We start from the raw sequence: 21,900 nt of genomic DNA, 5'->3' as shown, positions 1-21,900 counted from the left end.
GAGAAGCGAATTGACACTACTGAGCAGGTATTACAGTTTTGTAGCTGTTGACACTAGACCGTCGGATGAATCTTTGGAACAGCTGTCGAATCTAGAACATAATCTGGATATCCAATGTGAGGATTCGAGAACGGATCCTGTAGACCCACAATCCATCTTATAGGGGTCCCCGAATCAGTCCTAGACTAAGATCACACAGTTCAACTCTGCTTGGGGGGAACTAATAACAGAACTGCCCAGAGACTAAATTGGTATTGATTGTATCCACAGAGTGGACCCAAGAGAATGGAACATGTGGCCTGTCCGAGAGATGTTTTAGCAGAACTTATGTCCTATAGACAGAAAGAGCAGATCTTGCGAGTGGCTCAGAATGCTTGGCATGTTACTATAAATGGTGTGGAGATCCTCATCTTCCAAGATTTGGCAGAGCCCATCCTCTTAAAAGACGGAGAATGAATCCCATAACAAGATATTTAGCTAATAAAAACATCAGGTACAAGTGGATCTTCCCGTTCAGTCTGTTGCTCATATGGGAGAACAAACAGAGGCGCATTACCACGGTGGAGGAGGGCCTGACCTTGCTACAGATAGAGGAGGAGGTGGACATAGCAGCGCCGGCCCGTCAACCAGTGGGAGGACAAAAAAGACTTGGTAGTGGAGCCATGATCTACACAAAAGAAAGAGGAACGATAATGGGACTTGAGGATGTGCAGAGGCAAAGGAACATCCTCAAATGAGGGGGCGGATCTACAGGGGTTATTGTTGTTGCAAACTAAGGGCAGAATTCCATTGAATGGGGATTAAGGTGCAATTATATCACCACGAAGAGAAGGAGACAGTTGGAAGGGGTGTTTCGAATTTCTTTTTATATTGTAGGTGGGTGGCTATTGGGTATGAGGCCTGGCGGGCAGATGTTACGGCTGGGGTGTTGTTAAGTTGACCATTTGGGATCACAAGGAGGGAGGTAGATCACGCTTTGGTTACACAGGCTCGGGTTTGGAACAGTGTCATGGTTGGAGAAGGGAAATCTTCAAGGTTAATAGCAACTATAACCCGACCCGGGCAGTTGGGAAAGTTGGATGGGTGGGGGATGGATGGGGTTTGTTCTGGTTGGTGGGGATGCATTCGGAGGATCTTTGTGCTATTTGTTCCATCATATGTCGGGGGGGTTGGAATTGTTAGCGCACATTACATGCATGCAGCATTCAAGTGTATGACATAATGTAAGGAGGATGATTTCCCCTATTAAAAGGAAGAAGTTGGAGTCCTTGAAGCGGGAAAGCATCAACATGCTTTTTTTAGAGGAAACCCACATCAGGAAGAAGGATAAACATCTGATTAAGCTGAAATCATATTCTTAGATGATACAGGCCAATGCACTTTGGAAAAGGGGAGGAGTCCTTATTGTGTTCAAGAATGCATTGCGGGTCCAAATTGGGAAATGGTATATTGTTCCAGAGGGACGGTACGTGATGGTAATAGTTCATAAAGACCATTCCCCTTCTATACTGGTGTCTGCTTATGCACCCAATTCAGGGCAGGATGGTTTTCTGCAGCAGTTATTGACTCGTTTAGAACGTTTAGCAGAGGGGAAATTGTGTTTGCAGGGGATTTCAATCTAGCCTGGGTCCCTCAAAAAAGATAGGAGCGCTGGGACACGTAGAGAGTTCTCAAGGGCAGCGAAAGGGGCTATACATATTTTTCTCCAATCCACAAGTCCATGTCATGAATAGATTATATCTGTGTTTCAGCAACTTTGATAGGCAGAGTGGGTGGCATAGAATTGGATTTGATCTCCCCATCAGACCATGCCCCATGGCCCTACCACAGCGACGATCGTGACGTCGGGAAGGAGGAGGGCCGTTTGGCGGTGGAAATTCCCAGTTGAGTTAATGTGAGATCCAATGACTGCGAGGAATATTGGCGAGAAGGAAGACATGTATTTTAGAGAGAACAATACATTGGACATTAGGATGGATACATTGTGGGATTCTTTTAAGGTGGTTAAACAGGGGAATTGATAGCAGCTAAAGCAAGGAGGGATAAACAATGGGGTACAATCGAAAAGGAGTTGGAAGAACAACTTAAGCACCTAATGATTGCTTTGACTAAGAAAGGCTTGAAATCGCTCCTAAGAAGCCTAGGGCCATGCAGAGTCAATTGGATTTAATTTGCACATGTCGTGCTGAAACGTCTTTGCTATTTTTGAAATAGAGATTCTACATTAAGGCAAACAAGGCAGATCAACTATTAGCAAGGCAGCTGAGAGAGCGGAATACTGCCCATAGAATACTTGAAATACATAAAGGGGGTGGGGTCCTGGTCACCAAAAACAAATCCATAGTGAATTCCTTTGCAGATTACTATGAAACCCGATATTCATCTGAAGTTCAGACGTCGCCCTTACAAACGGAATATCTCACCGGCCTAACTTTGCCAGAATTAATGGTGGCAGAGCGAGAGAAACTTGAGGTGAAAATTAATGAAGAAGAAACGGCGAGCACAATAGACTCTCTTCCGATCAATAAGGCGCCAGGTCCTTATGGCTACCCGGCCTTATTTTATAAAAAATGTAAAACCAGATTGACCCCTGTTAGGGGAGTTTTCCTAAAGTCCATTTGAGGTAAGACTTCATAAAACTATCCCTTGGCATACAGGTCCCCAACTCTTAGTTTAAGCCTGTACTCCCCACAGGATATTGGTAGAATGGCTGAGCAGCCAGGCTTATTTTAGGAAGAAGCTTTTAGCTGTAGGTAAATACACTGAACCCAGTAGGTACAATAGTTCAAAGAACCTCTTACACAGTAAATGTTATTTTAAAAATATACATGTATTACTATTTACACAAGGAAGGTAGATAAACACTTATTTTACTAACCAACACACATAGGAATTCTTAATATTATTTTTCAAAGGTGATTACTTCAATAGTAGTTGCTTGCGGTTACAATTGTTACAGAGTTTGTCACTAATGACAGTTCTAACGTATTGTCAGTACTACTGCACACTTATGTACTTTACAGATAAACGGTAATTGTATTAAGTTAGCAAAACCACTTTTGTAAGTAAAAAGTTTGGTTATACACACAGCAGCAGAGCTTAACGTTGTAGAGACACTTTTCCAATCCGCAACTATACTAAAAAATCAGTGTAGGAGTGGAGATAAAGTCTCCCGAAGTAGCAGGATAAGTAAAGTTCCTCAGGCTTCTTTCAGTCTCTAGGAGAAGATTCTTAGCAATATAAAACAAATTAGGGGGATCCTGCTGAAGCACTCCCTAAAGGGGCACAAGCTGGCAAGCTTTGGTCAGAGGTAGGATGGACACCCTGTATACCTCTTCATGCACTCCAGTGACATTGGAGCGACTCTTCAGTTCAAGGTAAACTGTACCTTTCACCCACAGTACCTTAGGTTAGAAGTAGTAAACGTAGCTGGATTCTCCTCTGTGCAGCAGCGATGAACTCAGTCTCCTGATTCCTCGGCCTGGTGATGAAAGGAAGGACTCTCAATGGCATGTCTCAGCAGCATACTCCAGAGAGAGGACACTTTGCATGGATTTATTCAGTCTCCTTGGTCAGTCTGCAGTATGGGCACCTTTTTATCAGCTCCAAACAAAGGACGGTATTCACCCGGTCTATCTTCTTTGATTCTGAAGTCCTGCACTCTGGTGAAGGGACTTAGATGAGTGGGATTGTGCCACTGGAGGTGAAACTGGAGCTCACCAAAGATCTGGACAGATTCAGCCTCGTAAAGAATTGCACTTCAAATGGGTCGGACGTCTCCTGGTATTCGCGGTCTGCAGCTTTGGAAAGGCACAGCGCCTCAGGAGATGGCTCAATTTGTAGTTCGTCTCAGGGCTGGTTGGTCCCACCAGCCAAAGAGAAGGGGTCATCCTCTTTGGAGCTCCTCTGTTGATAAGAAAATGGGTTTCATGACAGTAGTTGTCGCTTCACGGTTACTTGAAGGGTCTGCAGGCATTCTGGTCATCTTTGGAGCTTCTCTTCCTGTAGCCAAATTGCCTTTCACCTCAGGAACCTCACCTTTTATTCGGTTTTCCCACACAATCCTCTGCAAACTCTCTCAGACTTTTAAAGAAGGGGGTGGGTGGCTGTCCAATCGGGACAGCCAGCCCCCCTAGTGGGAACTGGTTCTATTCAGGAACTCCGGCAGACAAAGGGCAGGGGAGTGAATAACTCCTCCCCCACTTCCTGCCTTCCCAGACATACTGGAGCCCAAGGGTGACACCCATGGGTTCCCGTGAAAGCAAAAACACACACACAGATCCCTCACAGAATGGTAGAAGTGCTAATAAAGAACAACCATGATAGAAATGGCAAAAAAAGGAGCCACCATGTTAGAACATGGGTGACCCAATTGTGTCAAATGAGACTGTGAGTACAGTCTGCGGTAGAAAATAGCACAATAGTTGGTATAACACATCCAGTGCCACAGCCATAACTATAGGGTTGTCTATGTGACTAAAAATTCAGAGGAGCAGAGAGAAGGGGGATACTAGGTACCCCCTTAGCACTCCACTTAAGGTGGGGTGTGCTAATCTCTCATAGTATAAACTTTTAGGAGGGGCACAAAGTATCCCTTTATCCTAGAGAACTGTAGTTCTCAAGGATAAAGAAAGAATCTGAAAGGAGGACCCAAGGGGTCCCCAACAACACTGCACATAGGGTGTTGTGTGCTGCAAAAGTTAAACACAGATGCCTTAAAAGAGATATGGAGGAAAGCAGGCTTCATAGTAAATATAAAACACAAGGAACAGAGATCCAAAAGTCAGAGCAAATAAGAATGAATGAGGGAAAAAGGGTCCCCTCATTCAGGATAGAAAGAAAAAGGTCCCGAAGTCCAGCATAAGTGCTGGGGGTCTCACTATCAGAGGGTATGAAGCATACACATGATAAATCTCCCTAACAATCCCATGGCTCACTAAATTATTTAACATATTTAAGGCAGACAGGGGTACCACTCCATCAATGGAGGAGGCAAGGGTAGTTATCTTTCTGAAACCTCGGGAAGACTTGACAAAATGTGGGTCCTATAGACCCATTGCCTTAATGAATATGGAGGCCAAGTTGTATGCAAAAATGTTGGTGAATTGCATATCTCTGCTACTTTCATCATTAATAGGGCCTGATCAGTCGGGCTTAATCCCCGATAGGTGAACATTCAATAATATCAGGCGTGTATGTCACCCAGCAGAAAAAGCATCGAAGACGAAGACAGCAGCCATCTTATTATCACCAGATGCTGAAATAGCGCTTGAGTGGTCTTTTCTATTCAGCACGCTTGAGCACATAGGATTTGCTCCAATTTTCTCCATATGACGCGGGCAAACTATGGGTCTCACTCCATGAGATTATCGATCAATGGCCAGTTGTCTGGGTGCATCTCTTTCAAGCGTGGGACTAATCAGGGTTGCCTCGCTTTAGTAACCCTCCCTAGTCAATCTCTTTATTGAACAACCCAGATCAGAGGCCATTTTGGCTCTTTCGTATTACCACCAAGGCTCTTTGTTAGACTCACTATTAATCGTGTTAACCATTTGTGTTCTGTGAGGGTATGTGTTAGGCTATATGTGCCGTTATTTAACCTTTACCCGTTCTCTAAAATATTTGTGCAATATTTTTGTGAAATGTAAGCAGAAAAAGTGACATCACTAGTGTGCCTGCGCCGAGATGATTCAGATATGGTTATTTTTCTTTTTTTTTTTACAATAAAGGCTGCATTTCTTTCCATTTTTCATTGCTCCGGTATTCAGCGCTTTATAAAAGATGAATTAATTAATACAAGTTAAAGTTCGAGCACATTCACATGTATCATGAACGGTATCACCCATGCCACCAACCATGGCACAAAAATGCCTGCGTTATATCGCACTTAGTGCACTTTCTTATACATTTCTAGCAAGCCTAAAGCAAGACAACTTATATTGCGGCCTTGTGACTATTTCCCTAACAGTTTCATCCACCCCATTCAGTTCTGTGCCACGATAGCCACCCAGCTTTGATGATACTAGTAAATGCAGCCAACCTCCTAACCATATGGAAAGGTTACGGTGTACCATAAACCTGTCGAGAAAACTACTGGCATCCCTTTCCAAACGTGAACCATATAAGTTAGTCTTTTGCATTATTCGATGCCATGGCGGCATCGTGACACCCTCTATTTTTCTTTCGGCTTAAATCAAAACAGTACCTAAAGATTTTCTTTTTGAATATTGAATAATAAAACAGGCAAGCAGTAAATAAGTATCTTGTGTAGTCTTGTCTTTTTTTTAATAGGATTTCATGTGATGATTTGCCAATAGCATAGTTTTGCTTGCGCAAGTCTATTATTAATTCATATGGTGAGTTATCGACACCGCCGACTCCTCTATGTGAACAGCATATTCTGATCTGCAGCCAGAAAAGCTTTTTGTTCGGCCATCCTATTTTTTAAGGGTGGCTTTTTAAATACATCAAGATATTAAAAATGCATAGCATTGATGATGGCCAGAAGGTGGCGTTCAGCGCGAGGGCACTTTTCTGGTGTGTTTCATAGGGGCCCATTTAGTTTGGGAGAAGAGCAAGTGCCAAAGCCAATCTCTAGCATACCTTACTGGAGCAGACCAACAGTGTTCACTTATAACTATATTTTTCCATATGCACTTTTTGATCATTTTATTGTTATCCATCTATAGTTATTTTTTGTTCTGTAAAAATACTAAGTCACAATAAGTTATTTTCCAACATTTACAGAAACGAAAATGGTACACTAGCACTTGGATGCACTTGGATGCACTTGGATGCACTTGGATGCCGTTAATAGCACTTGCACAGAGCTGGGATCCTCCACATGAATTCAAATTCCATGTTTGTTTTCTATATGTCTGGGGCACTATTTGCTGAAAACATCATATAGGGCAAAAATGGAGCTGGGAAACTACATGTCAAGCAAGGCACCATGCACGGCTTCTCTGCAAACGGCAGGATTTGCAAACATGTTCAATTTTGTTTATTGCAAATTATATGGACAAGGGATCAAATAAATGGTCATGGTCATTGTTCAGGCCGGGCTGCACATGGCAGACACGGCCTGTCTTCTCCACATCACCACCCAACTGCTACAAACTCAAAATGCTGGGCTACACCCAGCAGCGACCCGGCTGGAATCTAAGCCCAGCCCCTCTATTCTCATCACTCTGCACATGGTTGCTTGGAGCTGGCCAATTTATAGCAAGCACTCCAGGTAGATTGCATTTTATTTTTTTTAAACACTTCACCCCGAAGGGTCATTATAGCTTTATAAACTACACCCTCTGGGTGTATCTGGAGTAAAGGGCCTGTAAAACTTGTTTAATACCCTTGCTGCACGGTGGCCTCTAACCTCTTCTTCAGGGCCCATAACTCCCATTGTGGCCCTCAGGCTAGGTCTATAACACTTAATTATGGATAGAAGTACCCGCATAGTACATTTCTCCATCTATAATGTGCATTTCATAGACGAGATATTCCTTTGCCATGTATTGCCACACATGTTACTTTTCCATGTGGATATTTTGACTTGCAAACCACAAGATAATTAGCAAGACATGAAGCAATTTTCCTTAGAAAACCTGATTCCAATATGGTGCCCTTCTAGGATTTGTGGAACCATCTACTTAAAGACGTCTCTTCGCTTAGCCAGAAACTCAAATTCCTAAACAAATGAAGGGACCACATTAGCATTATGCTGACTCGCATGTGAGTCCATGATCCTTGTGTAGCTCTTAACATACCTTCACCATACCATGCACATCTGATTAAAAAATATAATTCACATATGATATAATAATAACTCTGATGTTTTATATAGCCCCACCACCACCGGGCATCCAGTTTCAGAGCTATTAGTAACTGATGGCATGCATTGACCTCATTATGACCCACAATGTGGCACACATTTTATCAGGGGTGGGGGGCGAAGGAGCGAGTTGCCCATACCTGGCATCAAACCCATGAGACATGGAAGGTGGGCATTCTACACTTGACCTATACTTTAATATACATTTTATCATGACACATCTTATGGCCATGCCATGCAATTTCCAAACAGTAAACATAAAAACGGCATTCTTTGTTTTGTTCTACGTCACATGGTATGAAGGTTTTGAAAAATGTACTGCAGAGACAAAATATGCAGCAATATTATATCATGATTAATATTCTAATATGTTAGTACAAATCCAAGATGTCTTCTGTTATGGAGGGCAACTGTACATAATAGTTCTAAGTGAAACACTTCAAATGCATAAGCAAGACTAAAAGATTCAAGCTAAAAAATAGCAATCCTGGTTTAGGAGGTGAAAAATGTTGATCTTCTTCCAAGGTTCTGAAAATATCTGAATGTAATACTTGCTGTTCAACTGAGGTGCTACCTTCATGAGTGCGTGCGCTGTATTTCTGAGACTGTCATCTCTAGGCGGTACCGCCCCCTTTCAGTAAACCATTGCTTGAGGTTATGTTTTCTTAGGGTCTAACAGTACTTTAATTGAAATACCACCATAAGAGATAATAGTCCTCATTCCAAGTCTGGGGGTCTGGAAATAAGGATGCCGGACCGCCAGCCTACGAGATTGCCTGCAGGGGCCGGATCTCAAGGCAAGTCTGACCTGCCAGGTGTACCGGCCCCTGCAGGTATGATTTGCAAAGAAGCACTGGCACCGTTAGAATTGGTGCTGGTGCTTCCATGTCTCCATTCCCGTGGAGTGCCCTAGGACTTACAGTTTCCGCCGCCTGACATCCCGGCCCGTCGCCACGACAGCGGAACAGTGTAATGAGGTCGGTAGCAACCCACTGGTGGGCTTCCGCCGACATCGTAATGAGGCCTAATGTCCCATTAGCTTGAACACGTTAGCGTTTGCCCTGGCAGTACCAGAGTGGAAAGGAGCAGGAATAGTATATTATCTAGGGCTGCAGATAAAAGCATGTCAGAGAAAATGTGAGCTAAGCAGCCAGTGGAAAGTAAACATAGATACCTAACATACAGGTTTATTGCAATGGTCTATTGAAGTCTAGGTAGGTAGTTTGTCACATCTTCTATGTGTCTTTATACTAAAAGCAAATGTCTCCACAATGCTGTATCCGAGTGTAATGTTGAAGAGTGGTCGACTCAAGCCCACTTGTTTGCTAGGAGGATTAATGCATTTGCTTGAACATCATGCTGGATATCTACCAGGCATATTCCTCAATACCCATCATGGCTGGCACGCACAGAGCCTTTGAACATACAAAATGGCTACCAGCTATTAAAGGAAATGAACCGTGAACCAGGACTTTCAAAGGTGGGCCGCACGCAACAGAGATTGCAGATCTATCTCTGTGCCATCTTCTTTCTGGCTTGACCGCCTACACTCTTGGGTACATGCAGGCAAAGCCTCCTTATGCCCTCTGCCTGCTTTAGAATCTCGTCTCCACTACATGAATTACATACTAAGCAGCGCCCGCAGGAGCAGGCAGCCTTTTTCTCCCAGTCCAGCCATTCTGGGATTAGAGGCAGTGCCCAGGCCTGCATGGCAGGTCCAAGGTATTCTGGCACTACATGCCAGGGCCAATACATCGGGTCCATCTGCTTATGTGCCACTCTGGCACAAAGCGCAGATAAGGTTTCACACTGGCAGAGGGCACAGAAGCAGTAGCATCCAAAAATCAGCTAATTTTAGAAAACCATCATTTGAGGGAAAATGTCAAATCTATGAAAATCATGCAAAAAAGAAAAAATGCAATTTTCTTTAGCAAAAGGCAAATGGGTCGGATCAAAACTCACATAGATGAGGACCTAACGAACTCCCCATAACTATCCTCTTGAAAAGACTCCCGTCCGCCATCCATGTCGCTTGCATTCTGAATCAGGGTGGCTTACATCAATGGATTGTCAGCCTGATTTACAAACGTTTTTTTTTTTTACAATGGGGACATCCCATTGAAACACGCTTTGTTAACCGGGCCCTCTTTGCCTTGATCGTGAGGTTCCTGGTCCCATTTGTCACGCCAGAGTGCGAGCCGCATAGCTCTAGGAGCAGGGCAACTCAGGGAAGAGCAACCATCTTGGATGCCTCCAGATTTCTTCAAAGGGGAATGATGTGTAACACATGACACACAACACACGTACGTGTTTGATTTTTAGCACTGGCAACTAAAGTATTGATTTGTCTTTTTTCTATGATTGCGGTGAATACAATTGCTAGGTTTTCTCATAATGTAATATTTCTCTTGCACACCTAATATTCAACTTGATCAAATGCACAACATAATAAACAGGCCAATGAATAGGGATTGAAGTTGTCCAAATAGAGATACAAACGAAGGACTTTTAATGTAAGCCCTTGTCTTGTTTTCCCCTGTACATGTGTTGGAAACATTGTTCCCACTTTCTTGAAAAGAGGAGGTCATAGAGCAAGCAGGATTTCTGCTGTTAAGGAGTGTTCATTGATGCATTTTACTCAGGTAGCTCAAGTATAAATGGGTCATCCGGCAACAATTGAAACAGAGAAGTCAAGAAAGTGGCACCATTTTCTTTGCTTAGAATTACTAATTGAAAGCGATAATAGAAAGTCGGCCTGGAGGTAGCTATCTGGCATGTTCTCCGCATCATTTGGTTGCGGATCCCATGCATTATTTATGACCACTGAAGAGACTTTGAGGTTTTGACGCCCCAGTTGCCATAGGTACCGTAGATAGCTGAAAATTGCGCTTGCCTGTTAATGCACTGTTTTTGAGATGGATGCGACTAGTGTTTGCGATCTTGGAGTCAATGTGTTTGTGAACGAGGTACAGCGAGGGGCATTTATGAGCGAGAAGACTGCATTTATGGTTTTAGGATTGTGCTGAGGAAAAGGCAGTCTTTTAAAATAGGAATCCGAATGCATACACTTATTGCAATTACTCTCTGCGTTAGCTGCAGACTGCTGAGTCATTCCTGCGCCCTCCTCATTCATCTTCAGGACTTGACACTAAAAGATGGCTGCATTTTTTTTCATCACGGAGATCAGGACGCCATTTTTTATCCAGACGGTTGCATCCCTTTTAATATCACATTGGAGTAACCATGTTCAATTCAATCTAGAATAAATATATAGTCCCATTTTTTAAAAAAAGACGTCTTCAATGAAAACTGATGAACTTAAATGTGCGAAAGCAAAATGGGCTCCTCTGCTGATTGCCCGGATATTAAATGAATAGTGCTGGAAACGCACTGCTTGTCGTGCATGCAGTTTTTTGATTGCGTTACATCTTTTCGAGGCTTGCTTTGTTCCCTAAGTGAAGGTGAAATGGTCCTTGTGCCATTCGCATTACTGTGTAAGATGAGCCAGTCCCAGCATCTCAGCTGCAGAGACCCATCTCACGGCGGGGTGCTGACAGCGCATCGCCGTTTGCTAGAACAATCTTGTTGCAATGAGAAACCACTTTGTCAAGGTTTATGCAAAAGGTTGATGATTTAGGAAGGGCGAGCCGTGCGTTTGCACATGCAAATTTTTTGTACCAGAGAACATCAGTAATTTGCGTCGGCGGCACTGAGTTCAATCACATTTTCATATCCCCTGATAGTGTAATACAGTGGCATTCCTCAGCACAAATCAATACATGTATGTTTCTCCAACCCTTTAACCGTTTCTGTTCCTGATTGCAAATGCTCTGTATAAATGGCGCCCCATGCAAACATAGCAAGATAATTTACATAAGCAGATCATTTCCAACAGAGCTTTGATGAGTTGTACGTAACTTTTAATCTCTGTATCCCAGAAATGTTACCAGGTTTCTGTAAAAAACTTGGATGTAAAATTGCATAGTGGACATTCACCTTTCACCATAGTTCTGGCTGTGATGTATATGCCCAACTACATGCATGGCATGTATATCTTGTTCACATTTATTAGGGTGTGCAAAATAACTATTCTTGTAATTAAACCTGGACATGGCTTTGACCAAAACGGTTGCAAACCGGAGGCGGTTAATTGGCGAATCCTTTAGACTTGATATTAAGCAAATAAATGGCATCAGACACAGGGATGACGTATGGGGAGATTCACAATCTGAGGTTCTCATTGGCTGCACCTTTCTGCATATAGATTTTCTCATGTGATATAATCGCTGTCTGTAAGTCCGCCATGCCAGCGCCTCCCCTCCTGCCTTAAAGGGAGAGGGAGTGCACCGGCAGGCGAAGCCGTGCGGAGAAGCCCAGAGGAAAAGGCCTTCTCCACTCTTATCTGCTCCGCTGCGCCCCGGGCATCTGCTGTGGAAACATCCAGCTGATCCATCCAAGCCGGGATCTGCAACGGAGAGCCCTGTCGCCATTGAGTCCTCCCAGCCCTCCCTGCTCCATGAGGACCAAGCGTGCAACGAAATGGCCGCTCCGGTCGCCATGGACACCAGCAATGCTACTGCTGGAGCAGGAAGCCCTGCGTTTCACCCAAGAGGCCAGGATTGGCCCATCCGCCATGCCAGCGCCTCCCCTCCTGCCTTAAAGGGAGAGGGAGTGCACCGGCAGGCGAAGCCGTGCAGAGAAGGCCGGAGGAAAAGGCCTTCTCCACTCTCAGCTGCTCCGCTGCGCCCCGGGCATCAGCTGTGGAAACATCCAGCTGATCCATCCAAGCCGGGATCTGCAACGGAGAGCCCTGTCGCCATTGAGTCCTCCCAGCCTTCCCTGCTCCATGAGGACCAAGCGTGCAACGAAATGGCCGCTCCGGTTGCCATGGACACCAGCAATGCTACTGCTGGAGCAGGAAGCCCTGCGTTTCACCCAAGAGGCCAGGATTGGCCCATCCGCCATGCCAGCGCCTCCCCTCCTGCCTTAAAGGGAGAGGGAGTGCACCGGCAGGCGAAGCCGTGCAGAGAAGGCCGGAGGAAAAGGCCTTCTCCACTCTCAGCTGCTCCGCTGCGCCCCGGGCATCAGCTGTGGAAACATCCAGCTGATCCATCGAAGCCGGGATCTGCAACGGAGAGCCGTGCCGCCATTGAGTCCTCCCAGCCCTCCCCGCTCCACGAGGACCAAGCGTGCAACGAAATGGCCGCTCTGGTCGCCATGGACACCAGAAATGCTACTCCTGGAGCAGGAAGCCCTGCGTTTCACCCAACAGGCCAGGATTGGCCCATCCGCCATGCCAGCGCCTCCGCTCCTGCCTTAAAGGGAGAGGGAGTGCACCGGCAGGCAAAGCTGTGCGGAGAAGGCCGGAGGAAAAGGCCTTCTCCACTCTCAGCTGCTCTCCGCTGCTTGCCGACGCTGGTTGATGCCGCGAGCAATCCCACTATAGGTAAGGCTGCACTCAGGAGCCTTAATGTACCCATTTGTGCCACGCGCCGCATACTCCCAGCCCCACCACTCCTCACGAACTTGCGGCTGCAGTCGTGCACCGCTCCACCCCCCCTCGCACATGCGCCCTCCACTCACGTACGGAACGCAAGGGTGGGCGCATGAACCTCCAGAACCGCCCGTTGCACCATTAGCCCGAATAGCCGCATGAAGGTCTACACCATGCACCACCCCTTTGCCTACCTCGGCGCACTCCAGCATGTCCTGGCCCCTCTCGAGGTCCCCCTAACAATCCAACCGTGACACTCTGAGACAAACCCTACCCTACAACCGCGATGATGTCCCACGCACAAAGATCAAAACAGGACTCAGTTCTCAGATGCTACCCTGGGCACGTACAATCATCATCATCCACTGGACTTGCAGCAAAGAACCCTACACTTTTGCTGCCTATATCTGTTGGTATACTGCCACTGCCAACTGTTGCTACCCTCGCTGATCCTCACACTAGAATTGGTATTACGCAAATGCCAGATACTCCCGCACACCCCACCAAGCTCATGTCCCATGCACCCATTGCCAATTCTATGCCTGCATGTAAACTGGTGCCTGATGCACCCATTGCCAATTCTATGCCTGCATGTAAACTGGTGCCTGATGCATCCATTGCCAATTCTATGCCTGCATATAAACTGGTGCCTGATGCACCCATTTCCATTTCTATGCCTGCATGTAAACTGGTGCCTCATGCACCCATTGCCACTACTACACTCCTTGCTACCAGCCCTGCGGCCCACACCGCCCATGTCACCCCACAACCATCCCAAAGACCCAACTCTGCCTGCATAGCAGATCACACACCCTCAATGACCACCTTGCTCAAATGTGGTCTGGTCAATGCACGCTCTGTCCTAGCCCACGCACCAGACATCCATGACCTCATTCTACAGAATAAACTAGATCTCCTCATGATCACTGAAACCTGGCTGAACGAAACTTCAGGCCCAGCCCTCACCCTTGCCATCCCTGACGGCTACACCATCTACAGGCAAGACCGACCCCTCACTAGGGGTGGTGGAGTAGCGCTTATTGCCAAAGAATGCCTATGCGTGAGGAGAGTGGAAGGTAACCTTGGTAACAGCTGCAACCACCTCTCACTCAAAATCAACCTCTCCCCTAACGTAACTCTGGCCCTCCACATTGTCTAACGACCACCGTGCCCAGTTTCTGATTTCCATGATGCCCTCCTCCACTCACTATCAGACAACCTTAAAAACACGTCCAAAGTCCTACTCACATGAAACCTTAACCTAGGCCTCCATGATTTCGCTGACACCCATGCAGCTACCCTGGACAAAGCGCTATCTACCCTAGGATTCACCCAGGCCATCTCCAATCCCACTCATCTCAAAGGACGATCACTGGATTGGGTCACACACCTCAACTGCCCAGTAACTATTACTGAAAACTCTCCCATCCCATGGTCTGACCACCATTACATCCAATTTGACCTCGACATCTCGAAAGAACCCCCTAACCCCTCCATCCCCCTCCCCTAAGGTTTCACCAGAAGTTCACGCAAACTCACTGTGTAAAGGATCACTCCCTTCCTCAAAGTTCCCGCCCTTCAGGCCCCTTTCTCAACCAACCCTGAAATTCTAGCTTAAGTATTTAAGTCCACGATCACCAAAGCAATTGACACTATCGTCCCCCTCACCCTCAGGAAAGCCAAAAAAAAAAGAACACTAATGCCTGGTTCTCACAGGAACTCCTGCAGCTGGGCACACATAAACAAACCACCCTCGCAGCCTGGAAAGCAAAACCCAATGACTCAACCTAACTAGCCTTCAAAGCTATCTCTAAAGAGTTCAAATCAGGAATAATTAACGCCAAGGCCAATTCCTTCAACACTAGGGTAGCCAATGCGAAATCAGATACAAAGGAAATTTTCCCCATCTCCGGGGAGCTAGAATCCCCGTCCACGCCCCCACCAACCATTCTGAAGAATGAAAACTGGTGTAATAAAATCCAATCAGCCATGCTCAACAAACTTAATACCCTGCAAACTAAAATCCTGGCCCACCAAAAGGCTCTTTCTCACCTTATTGCTTCACAGAACGACAACCAGGAGAAACACATTAAAGCCAACTCTGCCACTTTATTCAGCTTTAAGGACATGACCGAGTCCGAAGTCATATCTCTTCTAAAAACGATCAAACCCTCCAACTGCAAGGGCGACATATGCCCTGCTCAGCTCATCAAAGACTGTGGCTCAACTCTCGCCCCATTTTTGACAGCTTTCATGAATGCCTCTTTCCAGTCTGACCTGGTCTCTACTGACCTTAAAGAGGCTTGGGTACGACCACTCCTCAAAAAACCTTCTCTTGACCCATCGGCACCAGGGAACTACAGACCCATCACTACCGTCCCCTTCTTGCTTAACATTCTGGACAAAGCAGCTTACTTGCAGGTCCAAAAATTCATAGAGGACCACAACCTTCTTGGCCTTCGGCAGTCTGGCTTCAGACCACGACACAGGACCGAAACTTCCCTTTTCGACCTAAAAAATCAGATTGATGACATTAGAGACGTCGGCAAACCAGCGCTCCTGCTGCTCCTAGATTTATCGGCCGCCTTTGACCTTGTGGACCATAATACCCTGTGCAACCACCTTTCCATTGCAGCCAATTTCTCTCCCAAAGCCTGTGAATGGATTACGTCCTTTCTGCAGGAAAGGGCCATGAAAGTATTCTCCAACTCAGCTTGTGCCTCACCAAGTCATATTACTTGCGGAGTGCCGCAGGGATCCTGCATCGCGCCCACACTCTATAACCTCTTCATGAGACCCCTCTTCAATCTTCTTCACTCACTGGGCATCTCATATACCAATTATGCTGATGATACCCAGGTGCTCATCCCACTCACGGGCGACTACAAAGCAGACAAGGCCACACTTAATTCCATCTATAGCACCATCCAAGCTTGGATGGCAGAAAACTGGCTCTGTCTCAACAGCGATAAAACTGAGCTTCTGCTGACTGGCTCACCCGCCATCCTGGGTAACCTTGACAATAAATACTGCTCATTCATCATCGACAATATACCCATAGCGGTGTCCCACACAGTTAAAACCCTGGGAGTCTACTTAGACTCTAATCTCAACATGAACAGGCAGGTCAACGCCATTGCTTCATCATCCACCTATTACGCTAAACTGCTCAATGCAGCAAGACCGTACTTAACTACACAGAACTGCCTCACCATTGCCAGGGCTATTATCGGCTCGAGGATTGACTACTGCAATGCTCTCCTTGGAGGGACTTCAGGTAAAAACATTGCTAAACTACAACTTGTCCAGAACAATGCCCTTAGGGCCGCTACAGGATTCCCCAGAAAGGACCACATTTCAGACCTGAGGAGACAAGTCCACTGGCTTCCCGTAAAACAAAGAATCATATTCAAAATCCTTTCCCTCACACACAAATGCCTTCATGATCTGGCCCCCCCATACTTGGCTCGGCGGGTTACCATGCCCACCTCTGCAAGGCCATCCAGACTTGCCTACACCAACATGATCACCAAACCCGTAACACGCAGAGTACGCGCAGGCGGCTCCAGCTTCCCCGCTATTGCAGCTACACACTGGAATGCCCTGCCAGCGCACATCAGGGGAATTGACTCCCACTTATCGTTCCGCAAAGCCATCAAAACAACACTATTTGTCTAAACCGCTACTTGTCTGTAACCTGCCAATATGCTGTAACTAAGTAACCACTGCCTCCTATGCAATCTTGTTTACGTACACCTTCTTGTAACAAGCACCTCAATGCTTTTGGGCTGCAGTGCGCTATACAAATGTAAAAAATAAAAAAATAAAAATAAGTAGAGACCGGTTTGCATGTGACCATCAGTAGTTAGACTTGAGTCATTGTAACTATACAGGATCAGATGTAGGTTTATAAAACCCTCAAATGAAAGTGCTTATGAAATACATGTGTCTAAAAAGCACTCCTCTCAAAATGACTAATTTCAGGGTTTCAGACAGACATAGTACAAAATGCTTTATTTGTTTAAAAAGAGTTCAATTAAACACATTTTTTTTCAATAAAAACAGAAACTATCCAGGACACTATTTTCTATTCAATTCCAAATATGTCTTCTTGAATAGCTATCATTCTGCCCAAAACAGTTGCAATCTGAGAGTATTCTTCTCCCTTTAATGAAAACATTTTGTTCCCCTTCTGGCCTTAATGAAGGCTGCTTCTAATTAGGACATTGCACTCCCCGACGGCCTTATGAAGCAAATGCTTTCTACAATTTCCTCCTTTGATCTTCTATTCATTAATGTCTCTTTCAAGAAAGGAATCTTTCCTGATTCACTGTACGGAAAACAAGTACAAGGTCTCCTATAAAAAGACTTTCTTGACTTCTTTGACTATCCTACCTTTTGTTCTATCATCTCGCCACAGTCCTTTGGAAAGGTACTTGAAAGATGTGCAGCAGGACAGAGTTCCATTCACATCTCCTAACACAGTCTTCTTAGGAACCACCCCTCTTAATTCTGCCCCATGCGCAGCACTGAGGGTGCTAACCTTCAGGTGACGCATGACGCCATATGCATTCTGGATATCAGGCAGATCAGATATGCCAACCTATGCTGCTTGAGCTCTCAGTGGCATTTACACAGTTACTCGCAAGGGTGAGATTAATAAGTCATCCTCCTGCATGGCTTTGGCAGGTTCTGACCCGGCTTGGTTCTACTCCTTTCTAAATAATCCCATACAATATGTGCAGTTTGGCCCATCGAGGGCAGGCCCTCTTGTGATGTGGTGCAGTGCCCCTCAAGGTGGCATTCTGTAGCCCATCATGTTTAGTATATCTGTAGAGCCGCTGCGATATCTGGTTAGTGGGATGGGCCTCTCGGTACACGAGTATGCTGATGACACACAACTCTGCCTTAGAGTGGCATCTTTTGTAGATATCCTTTCCCCGAGGGGCATCCACTGTGTTAAGACCGGATGATCTGACCTTCTCTCAAGCAGACCTGGATGAGAGCAGAGTTCTGTTTTATATTGTCTTCTTTCTCTTCCTCTCTCATCCATGTAGGACTATCCCCTCGATCTTCTCTTGGTATTACATGTTCAATGGCGTCTAATCTTGATTCCAAACTTAATGTCAAGTGACACGCCTCGTGTCAAATTTGAACTTTTTCAATGAGCTCTTCTTTCTTTGAAACGATATAACCTTTTTTTCTCTGTTCTGATTTTCATACTGTCATTCAAGCACTTGTAGTATTTGGATGTGATGGAGTTAAAGCCTTATTAAGAGTCCTTTCCACCACTTCCCCGGCATCATTAAATACTGTACATCATTCTGCAGGACTACCTGATCACTGGTGATTGGAAACTACCCAACTTTATTTATCAACATTTGGTTCCATTTCACGCATGCTCTTTCCATGATTTACTGAATCACCCACCATGCTGTGTTGCAGTTAAGCAGCCTGTTTAGGGAGCCTAACTAACTGAAAGTGCTGACCACTGCGATTAACCGTTACATGGATTAGGCACTCTCATTTCCCAGCCAATCCTTTTGCATGACTGTTCTGTGGGCCTGAAATTCTCTTCCTATTTCAATTTGCCTTTTAACCTCTTTGATCTGAAAAAATCCTCCATTTTATTTTCAATCCATTCATCACTTCACTGTTCTTTCTCTCTTCATTTCCTGTGTACTTTGTTAGGTGTTGTTATGTTGATTTTGACCAACATTTTTATTTCTCTTATATTTTCCAGTACGTTATTGGAATTGCTGTTTCTCCCCATTATCTACCAGGTGGAGCGCTCTTTAGACATTTGAAGATAAAATAGACGTTTTTCCTTATTTGCATTTAGTGAAATCTGAAGAAATGCAAGGATTGTGCTGTGTTACTGTTAGGCAAGGGTTTAACACTTGCTGATGTGTGCATGTATTTAGTTAAAATAAGTAATTCGACTGGTATTGTGCTGTGCTATCAATAAGAAAAGTGTGACTGCTTTATAAAGAAAGTTGATGATTACCTATTGAGCTTTAGTTTCAGTCAGTTTGCTTTATTTGTTTAAAAAGTTCACTCAAACAAGTATTTTTGCTTTATAAACATTCTGTTAAAAGTATTAAGGATACAATTGTGTTTGTATTATAATTAATTATGGTGCATGCATACGCTAATTACTTATTCATTTTTATAATATGTGACAATTGCTTACAATAATTAAATTCAAATACAAAGTTAATTACATAGTTTCTTACATAAGACTTTCGTTTGATCATAATTAACTACATTTTTCATTTGATCAAACGGCTTTAAAGACACTAAAACCACTCCCGGCCGCCACCGATCTAGATGCTTTGCGTTCATTTTTTTGTGCCCCACAAGTCTTGGAAATCCTCCATGACCTGGATGGAAAGTAATGCACGCCAAGTGATTCCTAGAAATAGTGGGGAATTTATTTTGCCATGCATAACAACGTGGATTATAAGTACATAATCAACATTGGAGTGACTGTGGATTTGAGACAATTCTCAATTAAATAAAAATAATGGTTTTAACAAACAATGGGAAAGAAGTTGGGAGCCGTCAGACTGCTTGGCAAATGCTCAGCATTAGAGCAGGACCATTAAGTCTGCATTCTAGTATGCTGGTGGCTGGTCCCTTGTGTGCCAGACACCAGAGTCGGTCATTTCTCTGCTGCCCCTACTAGCCGCACCACCACCTTCCTCCTCACACTTACCGGATCGCCTGTGTCTCTCCCCTGGCACCTCCCTCCATTCTGTTGCGCCCTCCGCCTTCCCGCCCCTCAAGACTCTGTCATGGAGAGCGAGGAAGGACTCCCTCCAGAGCCCCTTTCACATCGCCATGGTGGCCATCTTAGATTGGGAAGATCTTGGGGAGATCTTACATTTAATTGATGGGCGCACCACTGCACACTACGAATTTTCAAACGAAATATCGATTGTTGTGAAAGAAGCAAATTTAGCACCTGGCACACCAGTCGAGGTGCTAATCACGCTAAAGCACACTTTGGGAATTCACGCTTGCTTTTCCTTGGGCCTACGCATGCTTGGACTAGCAGGGCATTAGCGGTGTAGCCTGCCACCCAAAGCATGGGTTAACATTATAAGATAGCTCAGTAAGATCAGACCTATGAAGAGACATACATGTTACTGACGGGGGAGGGATTCTAGTCCCGGCAATACTGACTCAGACTGCCTCGCTTCCAGAATTTGATATCATGAGTTTCATTGAGTTGCCTTATATCTTGTTAGGTAAGGTTCAAGAGATAATTCAGTTTGTGGCGTGTAAATGTTCACCTTGTAACCATCTAAAAGTTGGCGAGTATCTTGAAACAGCCACAAGGCGACATGGCACTCAGCTCCTGAAAAGGGCGTTATTGCCCATAAGTCTACCTGTAAGTGTTGATTAAACAAGTTGCCCTTCCTCTCAAGTGCTTACAACAAAATTCATGACATTTCACGCATGGACATATGTTTGGCAACATTTTGGCTTTTCCCTATTGGTCCGGACTGAAGGTTAATACTTCCCTAAGTCTACGTGTGGCTCTATTTCACCTCACATGATGGACACACTGCAATGCTCAGACTAAGAGAAAAAGTGGGAATGCATTTGGAGGTCTGCAGGGGCTGTTAAATCGCATAACACACCAATAATTAAATAAATAGATTCACTGATTCAAAAAGAATCAGGCACAGTGTTCATCACAACCTCACACATTGGTTACCAGCCCATCCCTCTCCCCTTATGCCATGCAGTCTTGATTAACACCCACAAAAAAAGTGGGTCCTTAGGTATTTGCTCTCGGCCAGTTCACCTAAACACAGTCTTCTAGGTAGAGAAAGTGCATTATCACAAACTGGACCCGAATGCATATGCTTTTACAAAAAAATATAAGACAGCATATCAATACATGTCAATGACATAAGATAGCTGGTTTATGATGGTCTACATCTTAATTTCCTTTCCAAAATTGAATTTGTGACAAGGTCACATGCAAGGTAACCATCTTGGAGGAGCAATCTCCCAGCAATCCGGCTGGGAGACGGTTCTGTGATTGGGAATGTAAACCACATTGGAGGAGTTGGCGTCAATCTGAAACTCCGGGAGGTATACGGCTGTCACACACCGAAAGAAAGGTAAACAACTACATGAACCCTGATGTGTTCCCTAACCATAGCCCTCCAACCATCAGAGGTTCGGTCCATAGAACTGGGCCAGATGGGTGATGGCAAAGGTTGATGCCTGAGCTATGAGGACCACAACTGAAGGAGGATCTGATTGCGAGGCTGGGAGGAGCACATGGCAGCCATGGCTGTGCACATTTCGCCAGAATGCCAGTTCAACATTGTCTGAGCCCCAGGACAGAGCCTTAGTCTGCTTGCAGAGTTTGACGCTAGTCCTTGATTAGTGTATATTTAGAGCCACAATGAGCCTTCCAGGTCTAGCCCATCGGGAGGATAGCTCAGGGACAACATGCTCGCCTTGGAAGTAAGACAACACAGAGCAACACAGGTTCAATCCCAAGGGACGCGCTTAGAAACCTCTGGCTATTAAGCGGGTTATAAATAACCTA

At 45.1% G+C, this 21,900-nt stretch overlaps 1 protein-coding gene across 3 annotated transcripts in view; it reads left to right on the top strand.

Annotated features, from left to right (window-relative positions):
* LOC138467967 (synaptosomal-associated protein 25) overlaps positions 1 to 21,900 on the top strand; it is a 292,224-nt gene that overhangs the window by 46,820 nt on the left and 223,504 nt on the right. The gene's annotated exons all lie outside the window — the stretch shown is intronic.

This window comes from Ambystoma mexicanum, chromosome 4q (assembly GCF_040938575.1).
Source record: "Ambystoma mexicanum isolate Mex_15411 chromosome 4q, UKY_AmexF1_1, whole genome shotgun sequence".
NCBI classification, from domain to species: domain Eukaryota; kingdom Metazoa; phylum Chordata; class Amphibia; order Caudata; family Ambystomatidae; genus Ambystoma; species Ambystoma mexicanum.
This window is presented reverse-complemented; position numbering and strand designations above follow the sequence as displayed.